The 20,592-nt window shown below is 38.2% G+C and overlaps 1 protein-coding gene across 1 annotated transcript in view; it reads right to left on the reverse strand.

Annotated features, from left to right (window-relative positions):
* The window catches only part of THSD7A (thrombospondin type 1 domain containing 7A), a 478,593-nt gene that overhangs the window by 167,863 nt on the left and 290,138 nt on the right, over positions 1–20,592 (reverse strand). The gene's annotated exons all lie outside the window — the stretch shown is intronic.

The raw sequence follows: 20,592 nt of genomic DNA on the forward strand, positions 1-20,592 counted from the left end.
AACTGCATGACTCACCAGGTCCTTTCCAGAACTTTCAAGAGTACACCACCTGCGGATGTGATCCAAAGCTCAGAACTGCTAAAGGGACTAATTTATAAATGTCCACGTATGTTCATGAGTTGATCAATGAACTGTGGATAAATCTGCTAGCTCGTGCTTCTTTCTTCCTTTGATGACTGCAATTTGGCTATTTTGTACAACACACACATTTGACAGTTAATGTCAGACGGTGTCCATAGTTCTGGTTAAAAATGACTAAGTGAGAAAGATACTTGAAGCTATAAAGACATTAGAAGAGAATCAAGTTTACTACTGTCATAAAAATTTAAAGAAGCAAATGTCTTAGACACACATTTCCTTTAATGACAGCTAGCTTCTGTTATAGTCTGATACTCTGAAAAGCCCATCCGCATAGCACAAAAAGCCTGACATAATAAGAGATTTAACTCTTAGGTTCTTTATGTAAAAGTGAAGTGAAAATCACTCAGTAGTGTCCGACTCTTTGTGACCCCATGGACAATACAATCCATGGAATTCTTCAGGCCAGAATACTGGAGTGGGTAGCCTTTCCCTTCTCCAGGGGATCTTCCCAACCCAGGGATTGAACCTAGGTCTTCCCTATTGCAGGCAGCTAAGCCAGCAGGGAAGCCCATTGTAAAGGACTATCAAATTCTAATTACATGGGATTGCATATAGATGCTCATAATATCCCAACTTTTAAATAAAAATATTCAATATATCTGCTTGTAGTTTAAACATTAAAGCAAACTATAGGTACGTGCATATCCCTCAACTTTCTACATACAGAAACACACACAATTATAAAGGCTAGTATATTAACTCCTCTTTCTGCCACAGTTTTCAGTTCTGAAAAATATTCTACAGAGTTTTCCTCCAAGAAGTACTTATTTCCCTCCCTTCTCAGTCACAGCCCTCCCCACCTCCCCTCCCATACACAGTGAACTGAAAATAAATGACTGGGCATCCCAAACTTGCTTAACATGAGCACCATGAGCATTCTCACTTAGGTTTATCAGAATTGCTACTAATTTGTATTGTAACATTTGCCAAAGCCAAAAATTATTAACTGGATTGCTTTCTAACAGTGAAAGTGCTTGGTTCAGTAATGACAGAAAATACAGAAATAAAGGCTTCATTTGTCTGAATATTAAAAAAATGATACCGATAATATGTATCTCACATAAAATGATTTGTTTTTAATATTCTTACAGGCATAAGAATCTTGGGATGGTTGATTTCATGTGGCAACTTGCCTGGGCTAAGGGAGGGTGAAGCACTGTTTCTGGGTGTGTCTGTGAGGTCATTTCTGGAAGAGACTGGCATTTGAATCAGGAGACTAAAGTAGACTTTCCTCACCACTGTGGGTGGGGCATCATTCAATCCACTGAGGTCTGAATAGAACAAAAAAAGTGAAGGAAGGTCCATTTTCTCTCTTCCTCATCTGGGATATCTATCTTCTGCTCTTGGACATCAGAATTCCTGGTTCTGGGAAACCAGAAAGTACACCAGTGGCCTTCTTCCCAGGATTCTGGGAGCCGATTCCTATAAAGTACTTATTTACAACCTATTGGTTCTGTTTCTCCAGAGAACCTTGACTAACTAAGTCTATAATACATAGAAAAACTCCTATAACTTCAAGTTAACGTAAGTAATTCCTTCATTTGTGGAATCTTTCAGTGAAAATGGTAGTCACTCAATCCTGTCCGACTCTTTGTGACCCCATAGACTGTAGCCCACCAGGCTCCTCTGTCCATGGGATTCTCCAGGCAAGAATACTGGAGTTGATGGCCATTCCCTTTCTCCAGGGATCTTCATGACTCAGGGATCGAATCCTGGTCTCCTGCATTGCAGGCAGATTTAAATTAGTGCTTATATGTATACTTACCTGAAAAGTCTCAGTGTTTTACTTTCAGTGAACTAAAAGTAACTTTATGGTTCGGTGTTATACAGTTTTGGAAATTAGAGATGGAAAGTATACAATAGTGAGCACTATTAGAGCCTGAAAAAATTTATTTTACATAGAAAGTTGAAAACTTTAGGAGGAAACTAGTTTTTTTTTTTTTTAAATTAAGGAAACAGAGAAAAACATTAATTCCTGGCCATTTTTCTAAAGTTTAATTTTAACTTGGTGTGTTTTGAGTAAACAAAGAAGAATAATTGCTCACAGTTCTTTAACTACTAAGAAAGAAATATGATGAATAAAGGCTTTAGGAAGTATTGCTTGAAGCAAAATATGCTTAACAATCTTCTGCTAAGCTGGCCAACTCAACACAGAGATAATACAGTTCTTGAAAAACAGTGCCAACTAAAAATTGGCACTTGCCATCTGCCTCTTCAAGGATTAAACACAAGCTGCTGTGACAGCTGACCTTCAACACACTCTGAAAGGGGTTCAGTGTGGAGACCCAGAAGGAGGCACTCTGTGCTCTGGATAAAACTAACAGAACAGGCTTTCAGATAGATATTTTCAGAAGATTTTATGAGTCCACTTCTTGCATCTCCTCATATCTAGAAAAACACTAAAATCCTTTATAGTGACATCTGCTCCTTATGATTAGCAGCAACCTACCGAGTGTGCCAAAAAATATATACTGACCTTCTCCCCTGCCTCTTTGGAGGTTTCTCAGAGCTATCTAAAATGCTGTCTCCTGGGCTATAGTCCTCATTTACCCCAAATAAAACTTAATTCACAACTTCCACACTGTGCATTTTTTTTCAGTTGATAAAAGCCTCAATTTCATAGAAAACTTTCTATCTATCTTTCATTAACCAAATAAACACAGGGCGAGAATATGTATTTGTGTATGATTCTATTCCTTTGGTGATTTTCATTGTAGATTTTCTTATCCGGTATATGCTGATGTTTATTTTTCCATTTTTAATTTTTTTTATTTAAGAAAAGATACTGTAAATAAATGTATTCAGCCAGTTTTACAAATATGAATCACACAATTGTTGATCTAACTGATTGGGTTCTGTCTTAGACCTTCCCTGGCATACAAAGAGGTGGCAAATTGGGGCTACCACTTCAAGCCTCATGCCCAGTATACAGACTGACAGGTGGAGGTAACCAGGATGAAACCATCAGGGAAAGTAAGAGGAGGTTTGGGTAGTGAGAGCATAGATTCAGCAGAGTCAACTCTATGCCTTTAAACAGTATATGCTGATTAATGTAAATCACAGTTATGAGCTGAACTCTTCAAAAGCTGTCTTTTTTAAATTTTTTGCAAGGGCCCAAGATTTATCTATAAAGAACAGACAGAAGATCTTATTAGGTTCTGGATTAATCTGTGAGATATAATTCCTACAGTTTTATATTACATAATATAGTATTTATTGCTGATCTCTTATTCTCAAACATTGAGAACTAAATTTTTTAGCACGGCCCAGTCATCATTCTTCCAGTATAAGGTCCAAAGAAGTATACATTAGATTTTTTTAAGTCTTATTGTTGATCTCTTGAAAATAAAGGAGATATTTTATTGTTCTCATATGACTTAAAGGGTTTTTAATTATATGTACTCTGTATGCTTCACAAGGTCATAAAAAATTTTATTTTCTAGACAATAAAGCAATTTTTGTAGGTCTGAAACATTTTGCATTTGTATAGAGCATTACAACAGACAAAAATTCCTTATAGGAGATAAACTTAATCATTTGTTTCCAGTAATGAGGCCAACATGGTATTGTGAAAATATACTCTCTGTATAATCCCTAAGAGTAGTGAATATGTAATTTTTTTCAAATTAAATGCCTTATTCTGAGATAACTATAGATTCACATGAAATTGTAATTTCACAGAGATCCTGCATATTCTTTACCCAGTTTCTCCCATTAGACCTCACAAAACTATAGTATAATACCACAACCAGAGTATTGATATTGATATTGATACAACTAGGATACATGTACTGGGTTGAATAGTATTCCCCTCTCCACCCTGCCTCAAATTCGTGTCTTCTAGAAGCTCAGAACATGACCTTATTTGGATATAAGGTCACTGCAATAATTAGCTAATGAGGTCCTACTGGACTCAGGTAAGTCTTAAATCCAGTGACTGTTGTCCTTATGAGAAGGCCATGTGACGACACAAAGAAAAAAAAGGAACTGCTATACCGTAGAGAGAGATTAGAGTGATGTAGCTACAAAGACTGCCTACATCCACTTTGTCCGTAATCTTACAGGGAAACAATTCAGTCTTCCGCCATTAAGTATAACATTAGCTACAGGTTTTTGTATATGATCTTTACCAAGTTGAGGATGTTTCTTTCTAGTCCTATTTTTCTGAGAGTTTTTATGATAAATGGGTGGTGATTTTTGCCCAGTGCTTTTTCTCCACTGACTGATATTATCATGAACTTTTGCTCATTAGCCTGTTAATGTGGTGGATTATATGAACTGATTTTTCCAGTACTGAACTGGCCATGTTTCCCTGAGTAAACTGTACTTGGTCCTAGTCTTCAATTCTTAGAATGTATAACTGAATTCTGTTTGCTAATATTTTGCTATGGGTTTCTGTATCTGTATTTATGAGGGGTTAGGGGCTGCAGTTTCCTTTTCACCCTCCTAGCTTGCTCTTTGTTCCTTCTTTTACTGCTGTCTGGATAAAAGTTTCCTATTCCATATTCAGTGAGTTACAGTAGTTTTCTGGTAATTTTCTTTGCTTTGACATCTAATTTGTCTGGTCGTAATATACCCCATTCCTGCTTTTCTTTGAATAATATTTTCATGATTTATTGTTTTTCATTATTTACTCTCAACCTGGGATATTGCTATATTTGAGGTTTCTTGTTGAATGTGTATAGTTGGGTCGTATTTTCTAACCCACTCTACCAACCAGTGTCACTCCTTACATTTTCAATTTTTTATAGATAGAAAATACATTTTAATTTTCATATGGTGTTGGAAGCAAATACTAACATTGCCTGAATAGGTATCTGTTAGGTCCTTTCAAAATTTGCTCCCATTGGTGTTTCCGGGTGGTTTTCTTCTCTCACCCCAAGTCTGAGACATGGAAGGAAAAGATACACCAAGGGAACTCAGCATTTGTCTTTTCTTGAGTTTTAAAATCTCTAGCTTGTCTGCCTCCTTCTCCATCTTTCAGAGTCATCTGATGCTCTGTTTACTAAAGGATTTTTTTTTTTAAATTTAGTGAGAGAATTAGGAAAAATTACATCTTCTCTATCCTCCTGGAAGCAGAAGCCTATATGTTATTTTAAAAATAAAACTTTTCAAATTTATAACTGGGATCACAAGAAAGGAAAATCCTCAAATGATTCCCCAGATCCAGAGCACAAATCCCATATAGTACCAGAATCCTAAAGCTGGCCTTTCCTTTGGGGCATTACTGATCCCAGGTCATACAGCCTGCATATCTAGAGTTCTTTAATTACCAGGGACAAAGGAGGGCATTTTCAGTCAGAATATGCAGTTTAACTCAACAGGCCATCATTAAGGACATTTCTAAAGGACTTTTTCTCATACAAAGGGAAGTGAACAGGAAAGCAGGGACTAAGATGGCAGAGGGAACAGTGACCAAACAAAATATTAAACGTGAGAAAGAGCAAGCACTAACTGTAAAAGCATAACTGATGTTTAAACAGGGAGTGTGGTAGGCAGAACAGTGGTCTCCTAAAGATCACATGCCTAATCCTTGGAATCTGTGGATACATTATCTTAATGGGAAAAAGGACTTTACAGATGTGATTCAGGGTTCAAGCCCTGAGATGAGGAAAGTGTCCTGGGTTATCTAAATCAGCCTAATCTAATCACATGAGTCCTGAAAAGCAGACAACCTTTCCCAGCTGGTCAGAAAGGAGAGATGGGATAAGGAAGAGGGGAGATTCAAAGCATGAGAGGATTTGCCATTTTTGGCTTTGGAGGAAAGGGGTAAAGGCCAAAGAATATGGTCTCTAGAAGCTGGGGACAATCCCCAAATAACAACGAACAAGGAAACAGAGATCTTGATTCTCCAACTGCATAAAACTGAATTCTGCCAACAACCTGAACGAGCAAGGAGACAAATGTTTCCTTAAAGCCTTTAGAAAGGAATATGGCTCTACCAAAACCCTGATTTTAGCCAAGTGAGACCCATGTCAGACGTCTGACCTACAGAACTAGAAGATAAAACATTCAGTTTGCGGTCATTTGTTATAGTAGTTATAGAAATCTAATACAGACAGTTACAAATAGCAATATAGAACTAAAATACAAGACTATATAATATGTAAGCTGGTGAAGGGTATTCAGAGGTAAGATAGTTTACAGCCCTTGGCAAGGTTAGCATATTAATTATAGATTATATTCATTTGGGTCTGGGCTTTATTATTTTAAGGTAATCTCTTTATATAAATAGGATAAGAATATATAACTTCTAAACCAAAGGAAACAACATAACAATAATAAAACTGTTGTAATAAATTTAAAGGAAGGCAAGAAAGAAGAAACAAAGAAACAGAAAAAAATGAAACAAAGAGAATAAGATGGAAGAAATGAATACAAGCGGATAGTCCATTAAAAGCCAAAGACTATGAGAGTTAATAGAAAAATAAAATCTGAAATGACACTTTATATATACTAGTTTACCCCAAAACTTATATGTTTGACAAACCAAGCGCTGAAGAAGATGGGAAGCAGCCACAACAGTTAAACACCGCTTCTAGAAAACTAGGTTGTTTTCAACATTTGGGAAAATAACTTGAAATATTCTTCTCAGATGTTTGAAGACAGGCTTACTCCCAGGTATATACCTTGGAAAAAGTCATCAGACATGATTTACCTCAGGAAATATTGATAAGAATTGTCATTGCAGCATTGTTTATAACTGAAAATATCTAGGAATAACACTCAGGTGTCCAACAAAAAGGGAATGGATTTTAAATTATGGTGTCAATACTACTGTGTCAATACAATGTTATACAGAGGTGCAGATAAAACTATAGTACAATCACCACTAAGATGAAATGCACCAGTGTATCAGAGTGAAGAAAGCAAACCAAAGAAGAATATATGAAATGATACTTTTCATATAAAGTTTTAAAAAGCAAGCATTATCATCATGTTTGGGGATAAATATGTATCTGAAAAAGAGGGAGTGGCCACCACTGTCTGTGAACTGGCTTGGTCTTTTCAGCTAGGCTCTGATGGAGTAAGACAAAAAATACTTCACTGTCTAAGTGAAAACAAGGTCACCATAGGAACCACCAAAATATCAACCATTCCCATCTCCCAGCTAATTAAGTGTGAGGTCTGCCTCTTTATCTATTACAGTTTTGGTCTCCTTCTAGACCCGACTGAAGTGACTTAGCAGCAGCAGTCTTTGCTACTTTCCAGTAAGGTTTATTAAGATAAACCTGGTTATAGAATCACACTTGCCTCCTTATAGCATTCAATCCACAGCAAAGTCCACTTATTTAAACTCCCCTAAAATAATTACTTAACTGAAGCCCAAATGCTAATATAAGTGCTTTCTGACACTCCTACTGAGATGCCTATGGTTTTGTCCAGGTGTTAGTGCACCCTTGCTGCAAAAAGTAATAAATCCAACTTGTTCAAACACAAGTGTGTTCCTGGTGGTCTCTGGCTGAAAAGCGTGGACATGTAAAATATATAAGAAAAAGCAAGGAATGTCAAACATCAAATTCAGAATAGGAGCCCCACCTGTGGATGGAGTACATGTGACTTATTTAAAAACAAATGCTTACTGGCATTTACAATGTGCTGGGCAATGTTATGGTTCCCCAAGTACTTAACAAATATTAAGTCATACAATTTTCACAAAACCCCATGGGATCGGTATTTCAGTTATCCCCCTTTGGGGTGGTGGTGGTGGATAATTATTCCCAAATGGGGAAACTGAGTATGGAAAGGTTAAATAACTTTCCCAAAGTCATATGTCTAGGAAACAGAGTTAGATCCACATTTGGGCAGTCTGGCTCCATGATCTTCAGTGTGTACCTCTAAGTACTACCCCTTGTGATCTTGGAAGGATAAATGAGGAAGTTTCAGTAAACACACACACACACACACACACACACACACACAGGCGAATACATCTGAAATAGGCCATAATGTATTAAAATACAGTTGATGCGGATTATTAATATTATGTCTATATGTCGTAACAGTGAAAGCAACAGTTGCTCAGTCAAGTCCAACTCTTCCTGATCCCTGTGGCCCACCAGGCTCCTCTGTCCATGGAATTCTCCAGGCAAGAATCCTGGAGTGGGTAGCCATTCCCTTCTTCAGGGGATGTTCCCAACCCAAGGACTGAAAATGGTTCTCCTGGATTGCAGGTGGATTCTTTACCGACTGAGGCACCAGGGAAGTCATAACAGTAAAATGAGGCTATCAAGATAATCCAACATCAGGCTTTGTGGCCAGTAAGTGAAAATTAACGTGACTTTCAAACATCAGTTGGGAATGAAACTAAATTTTCATTCTACAAGGTATCAAGAACTGGCTATCCAATTATTAATAAATTACTATTAACATGGGATGTTCTGTGCTTATATTAATTATAATCGTAAATAATAGTAAATACTCACATTGGATTCACTAAATAAATCACAGCAATCTCATGAAGTGGGTACAACTGTCGTAACCCCGAGTTTGAAGATGAGGAAACTGAGGCACACAGAGTTTAAGTAATTTGCCTAAGGTCACAGGCTAATTAGTGGCAGCCAATATCTGACTTTAGCAACCATGCCCTTACCCATTTTGCTATATACTATGATATGACAATTAAGACATGTTCTTCCCCCATTTTTCACCCCAAACTCCTGGAAGTCTATAATATGAAGTGTGGCTTGACTAGGAGACATAATGTATCTTTTAAACAGTCTATTTAGTTACTGCTGTGGGGGGTGACAGAAGAAATTGGGAGTGATATTCATCTGGCAAACATGTCCTCAGTATTTTAATAAGAAACATTTTAGATTCTCATCTATTTTTTAATACAAAATTTTTAAAGCTAAATAAGTTTTGTTCTGATGCCTAAAAATATACCAAATATGTTATTTTAAACTTTTTATCATGAAAATATATATTTTGAATGTCAAAACATTTTAAATGACAGATTTCACACCCAGCATACTTCACATCTGTATGTACAATGATATGCCTCCTCTGAGTCATTCAAAAGATATATTGAGGTTCAAAGGTTGAAAAAATGCAATAGGTTTAATAATTCATTCATCCATTTAGAAAATGGCTAAGCATTTTACATAAAGTCTCCTGATACTGTATTCATTATCCATTGCCTTCCTTGAAAATCTTATCTTTTTCTTAAAATAGCATTGTTTCCTCAAACAAGCTTATTTGATTGCAAATTCACAATTATAAGGAAATTCTCTTGGGTTTAAGTCTTGGTTTCTGTGTAGGAACTGACCAAACACCATTATTAAATACAAAGGTGCCTGATAATGAAAGAGATTCCAAAGATCTACACATAAAATCAGTTACAAATGGCTTTCCTTTCCTTTGTTCTTATTTTGTTCAATGTATTAAAATTTGTACTAGATGCCAACTAGATGCCAAAAGCGCTGCCATTGTATTGAGAACCTTTTGCCCAAGGGTGCTAGAGGGTCAATGGCAGTGGCAATGATGATATGTTTTTCTTATTATAAGTATGTGTTAGTAATTTAGGGTCTCTGTATCCAAAGTAGTTTTAATTCCATGAAGGTTCTACTGATGGTTTACTCAACATCCACTTACATGACAGCTAGAGGCACAATAAAGAACTTATGTCAAGCAAATAAAGTCTTTATTCTGAAAATTAATCAAATTCTACTTGTATCAGCGATTGCTTAAAGCTTTTTGAAGATGTTCTTGTTACTAAACTTTATCACAGAAAATTTCTTTTATCTTTCACAGGCTGCTACAGTTAATGAGGACATGAAACCTATTTTCTTTTTAATAATAGAAGGCATTGTTTGTAAGATAATGTACTTATACTTTAATCAATTTTGCAACCATATTTAAAATGGTTGAGAATTATCTTTCAGTCTTTAATGTACTTTGAAGCTCACTGCCAGTCCTTTCTGGCTATGATTAATTCATTATAGAGCTACCGTTTTGGATTAATCATTTCTTAAATTAACACAAGACATATACTTTATTTATGAAGCACACAAGTCTTGAGTTCATTTTCTACACCATAATTAATATTTTCAGTATCTGATGGACCTATCACTGCTTCTATGAAGTTTATGAACTGATAACCATGATTTTCATCTCCAGCCCATCCTGTTTGACCTAACTCACCTCCTCTTTGTGCTTGTTTATCTTTGCCATTTGGATAACCTCTTGAATCAAATCAAAACATTTGACTGAGGTCACAAAACATTATCCAGCTTTTTCTTTCCTTATATTAGACAATTTCAGAACAAAGCTGTTTGAATGGTCCCTGTGTTTGAAACTGTGGTATATTTACATTTATCTAATTTATCTGTTTAATCTTTGGGGCTTAAAGTCTAGGCTTGCTCTGTTATTGTTGTTGTTTAGTTGCTTAGTCTCGTCCGATTCTTTTGCGACCCCATGGACGGTAGCCCACCAGGCTCCTCTGTCTATGGGATTTCCAGGAAAAAATACTTAAGAGGGTTGCCATTTCCCTTCTTCAGGGGATTTTCCTGATCCAGGGATCAAACCCACATATCCTGCACAGGCAGGTAGATTCTTTACTACTGAATCACCAGGGAAGCTCCTCTAGACTCACTCTATCTTTTTTTTTTTTAATTTTTAAATTTTAATTGAAGGCTAATTACTTTACAATATTGTACTGGTTTTGCCATACATTGACATGAATCCGCCATGGGTGCACATGTGTTCCACATCCTGAAACCCCCTCCCACCTCCCTCCCCATCCCATCCCTCTGGATCCTTCCAGTATACTAGCCCTGAGCACCCTGTCTCATGCATTGAACCTGGACTGGCGATTCATTTCACATATGATAGTATACATGTTTCAATGCCATTCTCCTAAATCATCCCACCCTCGCCCTCTCCCAAAGAGTCCAAAAGACTCTTCTATACATCTGTGTCTCTTTTGCTGTCTCGCATGAAGGGTTATCATTACCATCTTTCTAAATTCCATATATATGCATTAGAATACTGTATTGGTGTTTTTCTTTCTGGCTTACTTCACTCTGTATAATAGGCTCCAGTTTTATCCACCCCATTGGAAATGACTCAAATGTATTCTTTTTTTAAAATTTTATTTATTTATTTTTAATTTTACTTTATTTTACTTTCCTATATTGGTTTTGCCATATATTGACATGAATCTGCCACGGGTGTACATGTATTCTTTTTAATGGCTGAATAATACTCCATTGTGTATATGTACCACAGCTTTCTTATCCATTCATCTGTTGATGGACATCTAGGTTGCGTCCATGTCCTGGCTATTATAAACAGTGCTGCGAAGAACATTGGGGTACACGTATCTCTTTCAATTCTGGTTTCCTTGGTGTGCATGCCCAGCAGTGGGATTGCTGGGTCATATGGCAGTTTTTTAAGGAATCTCCACACTGTTTTCCATAGTGATTGTACTAGTTTGCATCTTGGTTTAACAGTCAAGTAAAAGGTACACTGAATACATTTCATACATTTAGATAAGGTTGTTCCCAAATATTCCTGTAAAGAATACCTAGGTCCAGATTAAAATAAGAAAAGAACATTTTTCTTTCTTTTCTTCTCAGCTGTATATTCTAGTTTTAACTTTTCAATTATGGGTGTTGAGGAGACTGATGGTGGCGAAAAGAGCTAGTCCATGAACACCATTGGCACTGTCAACTGGACAGACTGGGCAGACTTCTAAGAAAGCCATCTTCTATAAAGGACTCCACCCACCCTCCAGCTGGTGTGCTGTTTGAGTGCTGCCTGTCAGGAGAGTAAGGGGGGCACCAAGTGATGGGCTTATTACTGTTTTTGCCTCCAGCCTTCACTCTGCTCTGTTGGTACCAGGGACAGGACTGCCAGGTCCCTTCCTACTTCTCTTAGGAATTTTCACTCCATCTCACAGGGGTTGTTCCTTTGCCCTGGTGCCTCTGTTCCTTGAATCCTATATCATTGTCATCTTAGCACACAGAAACTGCTTTAAGCATCTAGCCTCTGAACGAGCTCTCTCCTGGTTTCAAGGGCTGACTGATGCAGGTTGTTCTCTATTTAGGGACTCCGAGTGGTCAATTTAGGGAACTGCAGAGAGAGCTCCATATGCCTATGCTCACAATGCCATACTGCCTAGAGAACAACTATCCTTGTGTCTTGACTCAAATAAAACACTGTTAAGTATTTATAGGGACAAACATATGTCAGGTAATTTCTCTTGGTGACCCTTACTCCTACAAAACAAGGACATTTAAAAATACAGGGGACTGTTCAAAATATATATCTTCATGGCAATGCCAATCATGTTAGGATTTAAATTTCACAAACTTTATCAACAGCTTGATGAGGACATCACTCTCCTACCATGAGGATGTACCATCTGTTGCAACTACAGATACAGAAGGCTTTTTTTCTCCCCCCACCTGCTTTTTTTTCAAACGGGACCTGTTGTAGAATAATCTATATAAAAGTTACTCTAAAATCTTCCACAGTATTATTGACTCAAATTCCCATTTACAATGCCCCTAACCTAATGAAAACATTAACAAATATTGTAAATTAAAATACGCAGATGTTTGGAGCCTGTATTGTTATCCACAATATAATGACAGAGAACCTTAGCAGTTAGAATTTCAAAGAACTGCAACTATGGTTTCAGAAACAGCTATTAAAAAGTCAGAACATCTAATCAAAGAAGGCCTGTAAACAGCTCTGCAGAGCTGAGCTGCTCCAAATAGAATTGTTCTGATGACCAAGGGTGATAATCTGCAAGGGCTGCCATAACAAGATACCACAGAGGAGGTGTCTAGAACAACAGCAGCGTATTTGCTCACAGTTCCGGAGACTGCAAGTCCTGGACAGGGGTGCAGGCAGGGTCCCTGAGGCCTTTCTTCTGGTGGCCTTCTCACTGCCCGCACACCATCTTTTCTCTGTGTGCTCATCACTGGTGTCTTCCTCTTCTTCTCAGGATGCCAGTCCTAGTAGATTAGGGCCCCACCCTTTTGATCTCATTTAACCAAAATTATTTCTTTAAAGACTTATTTCTTTATCTCCAAGAAAAGTCACATTAGGGTTACAGCTTTAACAAATGAATTTGGGGAAGGGGATACAATTCAGTCCATAATACCAAGCTTAATGGGATATTAAAGGAAAAAATAATTTAGGATAATGACTTAAGCATAGTCACATTCACTGGCATAATTGATCAACTTTTCCCTGTTCTTCTGGGGAAAAAAAAAAAAATCTATGCTAAATTTGTACTAACTCAAGTTTCTCCATAGCAGGTTGCTGCCACTGTTACTGACTACACTTTGTGAAAGTGTTAGTGGCTTAGCTGTGTCTGACTGTTTGTGAACTCATGGACTATAGCCTACCAGGCTGTGGGATTCTCCAGGCAAGAATACTGGAGTGGGTAGCCATTCCTTTCTCCAGGGGATCTTCCCGACCCAGGGATCAAACCCAGGTCTCCTGCATTGCAGGCCGATTCTTTACTATCTGAGTCACTAAGGAAGCCCAGCTACACCTTATTCAGAAGGAAACAGAGGTGAATATAATACCTCCAGTATCATATTTTCTGTTTTTCCTGAAATTATTCATTCTTTTCTCAAAACCTCTATCCATAGAACTCCAAGTACAAACTCTCCTTTCCTGATCACTGCACAGACAGAAGATGTACCTGACAAAAAGCTTAGAGTTTTATGGCATTTCCTTATAATATCTTGGCTTATAATGTCATTATTAAAAATAAAAGAAAGCTTGAAACACTAAGTCAAAGGCCAAAAGCATGATTTATGGGCAGCCTTGACCTCTAACCTCAAAACTACTTACCACCTACAAATAAGCTATTGTCATGATGAGTCTATTGGATCCATGCCAGCTCAGATTTTCTGACCCATCTAGTTATTTTTGCATATCTCAGATCTGATTCTTCTTCTAATTAATTTTCTCCGCTTAATCCTTTGTAACTATCCCTACATTTGCCCTTACACTTGGTCAGGGCCAGTGTTTGTGAATATTTACTTAAATGAGTCACTCAGCGAATGTTAGCTCAACACCTACTGTGTACCAGGCACATACTGGGACACAAGGATGCTCAGGATTTAGGAGAGAACAAAACAGATAAAGGTGCCAGGCTTCTTGCAGCGGGAATTTTCACTGAAGGAGTGGAGAAACCTAAAAGTAACAGGAAGCTTAGTCAGCTACTAACTGGCATAGCATGGTACACGGCAAAAAGAGCCACAAAGAAAGAAAAAAGAGCAGAGGAAGGGGGTTCGGGAGTGTGAGGGGGAGAGGTGGGCAATTTAAAGTAGGGCGATCACATCTAGCCTCTTCAAGAAAGAGACATTTGAAGCAAGGCTGAGGGAGGGGATGGAGTTTGCCAAGCACTTGTCTGGGGGAAGAACATTCCCGGCAGAAGGTGTGGTCCCGGACCTGCAGAGGAGGCTCAAGGAACTGGAGAAAAAGGAGCAGGAGACAGAGGCATGGGGAGTGGGGTCAGATACAAGAGGCAGGGGAAGGGGATGGATTTACTTGGAGTGAACCACAGCAGAGGCACAGCTTTGAGTGGAGGAGGGACGCAGCCTGACTGCGATTTTAAATGACTGCTTTGCTGCTGTGCCAAGAATGGATTGTGGGGGCCAAGGGACAGAGTGACGCCTGTTAGTGTGCTATTCTAACTTCAGACCAGGGCTGATAGTGGACATGAAGTGGTCAGATAAATAATGAAGGCAGAGCTGGAAGAATTTCCCAAGGAACTGACGGTGAGAAAGAGAGAAATCAAGAGTGACACCAAAGATTTTGGTCCAAGCATACGGAACTTTTGGTCACCACTGCATCATTTCTCATTGTTCTTTACCTTTCAGACTGTGATGAGATTGTTTTTTTTTTTTTTTTCCCTCACGGTGCCTTTCAGAAGATCAGGGTCCTATGCTCCATACAACATTACAATTGACAGGAATCCCAGTTCCTCTTCTCCGTATGCCTACTCCTGACCTGTTAAGCTGCACACAGTTTAGCTCACCCATTCCTGCAGCTGCCAGCTGAATTGGCAGGTCTATATGAAATTGCTGAGTTTGACATTTAAACAAAGTTTCCAAGATGTCTAGATTATTCCTATAGGCTATAACATGAGCTATATTAGTCTCTCACATGAGCGCTGCTAAGGTTCAGCCCATTCATGGAAAGACACGTGAAGTCCATGCTAAGGCTTCTTGAAAAAAAAAAAAAAAAAGCGCTAATCTAGCATTAACTCTAGCATGTGTTTCTAAAATAGCAAACAAAAGGTCAAAGGTAACTGAGTCACAACATCACTTATTGGAAAACATCATCATGTAGGATTAGAACTTTTTGGAACATACAAAGTGATTTCTGGGTCTGGGGAGTAGAATCGTGGTTTTTCAGGGTCCATGTTTAACCTTACAACAGAGCCTTCTCAATTTTCAGTGCATGCAACAATTACTAGAAGGCGGGAGTGAGGAGAGAGCTTGTTTTAAAGATGCAGACTTCTGGGTGCTGTGCCCAGAAATTTGTGGGCACTGCATTTGGACTGAAACCTAAGAAAAAGCTCAGAATATGGATTTATAACAAGCACTTCAGTTGATTCTGATGCAAGTAATGCTCAGACTACCTTTTGAGAAACATAACTATACAGGACTGGAGCTGAAGCTAATCATAAGATGTTAAATCTCTGTGGCACTAAATACTTATCTTTCAGAAAGTTTCATTCATATTCCAGAACAGAGATGTGCACACTCTGGTAAAGAACTGCTTGCTGTTGTCTTTGGCCATACGAATATTAAGAACCATTTCCTCAGGGGTATACTCTTTCCTATCAGTGATGTATTTCTTCCTGAATAAAATTCTTGTAAGCCTAAGTCCACATTTTAATTCAGGGTAGCATGTGAACTGAGTTTGAATACTTTCCCTGAGTTCATAGTATATTCTTTTAAATAAAACTGCTTGGAAGATGAAATTGGAGATTCGAAAACATCTGCCGTTATAGATTTCAAAGCTCATTAGGAAATGTTTCTGGAGTTATAGATTTCAAAGCTCATTAGGAAATGTTTCTGGAGCTTTGATACCAGTGATCTCCTTGACTCACTTATGTGTGCTGATAAAATCATTTTGGAGAAGGAAATGGCAACCCACTCCAGCATTCTTGCCTGGAGGAGCCTGATGTGCTACAGTCTATGGTGTCACAAAGAGTGGGACAGACAGCGACTAACTCAAAATCATTTTAGGGAAAATGAGTAAAACTGGGAGAAAGTGGGAGATCCCTAAAGCAGACTGACTTGTATATTTTGGTTATTAATTCCTTATCACACAGGTGCTTTGCAAATATTTTCTCCCTTTCCTCAGGTTGCCTTTCCGTTTTGTTGATGCTTTCCTTTGCTGAGTAGAAGCTTGTTAGTTTGATGTAGCTCCACTACATCACTGTTTATTTTTGCTTTCATTGCATTTGCTTTTAGTGTCAAATCTAAAAATCATTGCCAAGGCCAATGTCAGGAGCTTACCCCTTATGTTTTCTTCTTGGCATTTAATGGTGTCAGGTCTTACATTCAAATCATCAATCAATTTTAACTGAATTTCTATTAATTATTAATGAGTCTCCCTTATATTTTATCTCACAGATTTTTAACTCTTTAATCTCAGCTTTTTCTCATACTTATGTTCCTCTTGACTTCCAGCCTATTGTGATAATCAAAATCTTATTATCTTTTTCATTTTCATTTTTTCTTTTAATGGTATTTTACATATCATATTTTTACTATTACTTTTTCTTTAAATCTTTTTTGTAATTTAAAGACTTTACTCCTAATTTCTCCTATTATTTTTAAATTCCCTGTTCTCAGATAGTTCAGAATTTTTTTTTTTATCTGAAAGCAAAAATGAGAGAAACTTCAGCAATGAATGTACAGGTATAGGGGTGAGGAATTCTCCTTTTACTCTGCTGACCTCCTCCTGATTAACCCCCAAAGTGTCTCTGAGTGTTTTAAAATATAACTTAAAAAAATGGAATGGTCTTGGTTTTTAACATTACACATCATTCAAAGTTTACGTGAAGAACTACTTGTTTTAAAAGCCACTAAACCTGACACAGAGCTAGCCTGGTGGCTTAGATGGTAAAGAATACACTGCTATGCAGGAGGACCAGGGTTGGGAAGATCCCCCGGAGAAGGGAATCACTACCCACTCCAGTACTTGGGCTTGGAGAATTCCATGGACTACAGTCCATGGGGTCGCAAAGAGCTGGACACAATGGAGCGACTTTCACTTTCAAACCTTACTCAAGGAACCCCTGAATGTGGAGGAAAAAAGAAAACGTCAGCATTACAGCCCAAGAAAGGAGAGACTACAGACAAGGAGGTGGAGAGAGGCTTTAAGCTTCTGGTTCCATCTTGATGAAGGACCAGGTGGCATACAACCTGAAAAGGGCTCTTGGGAGGATATTTAGAAGAGGATCCAAAACTCGGGATCCTGCCCCTATATATTTTTCTTGGTTCCTGTGTTCTGTCAAGATGATTTCTGTCTCCAGTCTTGATGAATTCATCAAAGAACCCTCCTGGCGGTGGTGTTTCTCAGCTCTATCCTCAGGTTAGAGGAGTTTGCCAATTAGCTCAGCAGGATTTAAGCTGGACAGCCATGTTCATTTTGTAAAGACTCACAATGATCAGCTGGCACCAAATAAACCTGAGAAACCATAGATATGAGAAGAAAAGCTGGTCCTTTCCTCAGGACTCTGGGTTTTGACTGCCAGATAAAGGCCTCTGAAACTAGAGAAAGGATGGAAGCCCCTCAGATTCTTTAGCTGCCCCGCCAAAGTAAATTAGGATGTTATTCTGGGGAAGGGAGAAAACTGGGCCCTGAAGGCACTTGCTCAATTCCCAGGGTCTAAGATGGCAATTTTCTTTTTTTCCCCCAGCAGAAACATTGCTTAATTGTCTCTGATGAGATTTCAATCCTTTGTTATCTTTATTCACATGTATATATCATGTGGCTTTTCCTCTGGGTGCTTTGAGAATTTTCTCTTTATCTTCAGTGTCCAGAAATTCGAGTTTAATATGTTGTTATTGTTGTTGTTGTTGCCATTGTTGTCTTTATATTTGTCCTGTTTGGGGTTTGCTGAGCTTATTAGATATGAAAGTTGATGGTTTCTTTTTCAACAAATTTGAGAATATTTTGGCCTTTATTTCGTCAAATATCTTTCTTATCAGATCACTCTCTCTCTTTCCTGTAGTATCATTAATACTTTGATATGACTTCACCAATTATTGAGTCTCTCTTCACTTTCCCCACCTCTACCTCTTCCTCTCTCTATTCTTCAGATCTGATCATTTCTATCGATTGTCTTCAAGATCAATAACCCTTTCTCCTACTCAGATGCAACAATTTCCATTGATCTATTTTCAAGATCACTTAATCCTTCTTTTGGTAGCACGAAGAGTTAAGCCCACTGAATGTATTTTTTAAATTGCAGACCTGTTACATTTTTGAATTTCCATATTCTTATAAATGTGTAACTTTCTCTTTATACTCCCAGCTCTTCACTCTCCAAGACAATCTTTTCCTTCAAAACCTTTGAAAATATGTACAGTAATAAGTTCCCTAAAGTCCTTGTCTGCTAACTGTAGTATCTGGGTCTTCTCAGATATACTTCTATTGACTTTTTTCTTGATAACAGATCTCTTTAATTTTGCATGTAGAGTAATTTATTATTACTAATTTTTTTGGCTGCACCACACGTGCCTTACAGGATTTAGTTCCATAAACAGGGCTTGACCCAGTCTATTCTTGTCTGGAGAATTCCACGGACAGAGGAGCCTGGAAAGCTACAGTCCATGGGGTTGCAAAGAGCTGGACACAATTGAGCGACTAACACTAACCACTGGACTGCCAGGAAATTCCCTGGAGTAATGGTTTATCACACTTTCCAGACTTTGTGCATAATATGTTGCAGGAAATCTGAACTGCATCATCTTCCTTTATGAATTTTGTTCTGTTAAACAGTTAAATCGCCAGTAGATCCTTTTGATCGTCTCAGACTTGGTTTCATTTGGATTCAGGCTTGTCTGGTTCAGATTTGAATCTGGTTGTGACAGTATGTACGGTCCTACTCCTAAGCCATGAGGGCTGAGGTGCTCAGTGAGTATTCTCATCCTTCCAGGGCTGGAACTTTGACATCTCCTGCTGCTGCTGCTGCTAAGTCACTTTAGTCGTGTCCGACTGTGCGACCCCATAGACGGCAGCCCACCAGGCTCCCCCGTCCCTGGGATCCTCCAGGCAAGAACACTGGAGTGGGTTGCCATTTCCTTCTCCAATGCATGAAAGTGAAAAGTGAAAGTGAAGTCACTCAGTCCTGTCCAACTCTTAGCGACCCCATGGACTGCAGCCTACCAGGCTCCTCCGCCCATGGGATTTTCCAGGCAAGAGTACTGGAGTGGGGTGCCACCGCCTTCTCCGTGACATCTCCTAGCACTGCACTATCTGTTCTATCAGCCTTGCCACACAGGATCTCTGCTAGACTTCACAGAGTCTCAGTCAGCACAATGCCCTGGTCAAGGCTCCATGGAGTATCCCACATAGACTCCTGGACTCCATCCCACTTCCCTCAGTGCAGCTGCTCTTTCTGTATGCTGCACTGAAATTGCTAGTCATTTTAGCATCCTGGAACTCAGCTTTCTGACTTCTTAATTTAGCAAGACCTGAAGCTATGCTTGTCTTCATAAGGCTGAGGTGATTGATCACCTCACAATTATGACCACAATTTTCTGCTGCTTGTTGTTTAATACCTAAAACTAGCTGCTTTGTCATTTTGTTCAATTTTACAATTATTCTTACTGAGAAGTTTACTTAATTTTAGTTGGAAGCTGAAGCCTAACAATATGCTTGATTTTCTCATGATTTAAAACATTTACTTACAAGGTTTTTATAAATATATTTCTAAATATGCATAGCTTAGAACTTTCATCTCTTTAGCTATCAGAAGAAGAAATTTTGCCAAAATAATGATTATTAGAAATCATATCTATCAACCCTTAAGGGTCATTTATTAAGTCCATTTATTGATTTATTCAGTAAATATTTACCAAACAACTATTATGTGTTGCCTCTTCTGATATTTAGGGGTGATTTTTTCACCCCTAAATAGCTTAAAAGGATTTATTTTGACATGTGTACCAAGTAGATAATGAAACTTGCACTATTCAAGTATATTGTACTCTAATATTTTTTTTTAATTTTTAATTTAAAAATCTTTAATTCTTACATGCGTTCCCAAACATGAACCCCCCTCCCACCTCCCTCCCCATAACATCTCTCTGGGTCATCCCCATGCACCAGCCCCAAGCATGCTGTATCCTGCATCAGACATAGACTGGCGATTCGATTCTTACATGATAGTATACATGTTAGAATGCCATTCTCCCAAAACTTTCATTTATTCTGCTATTATAAGAATGTGTGGAA

Source organism: Ovis canadensis, chromosome 4 (assembly GCF_042477335.2).
Source record: "Ovis canadensis isolate MfBH-ARS-UI-01 breed Bighorn chromosome 4, ARS-UI_OviCan_v2, whole genome shotgun sequence".
NCBI classification, from domain to species: Eukaryota; Metazoa; Chordata; class Mammalia; order Artiodactyla; family Bovidae; genus Ovis; species Ovis canadensis.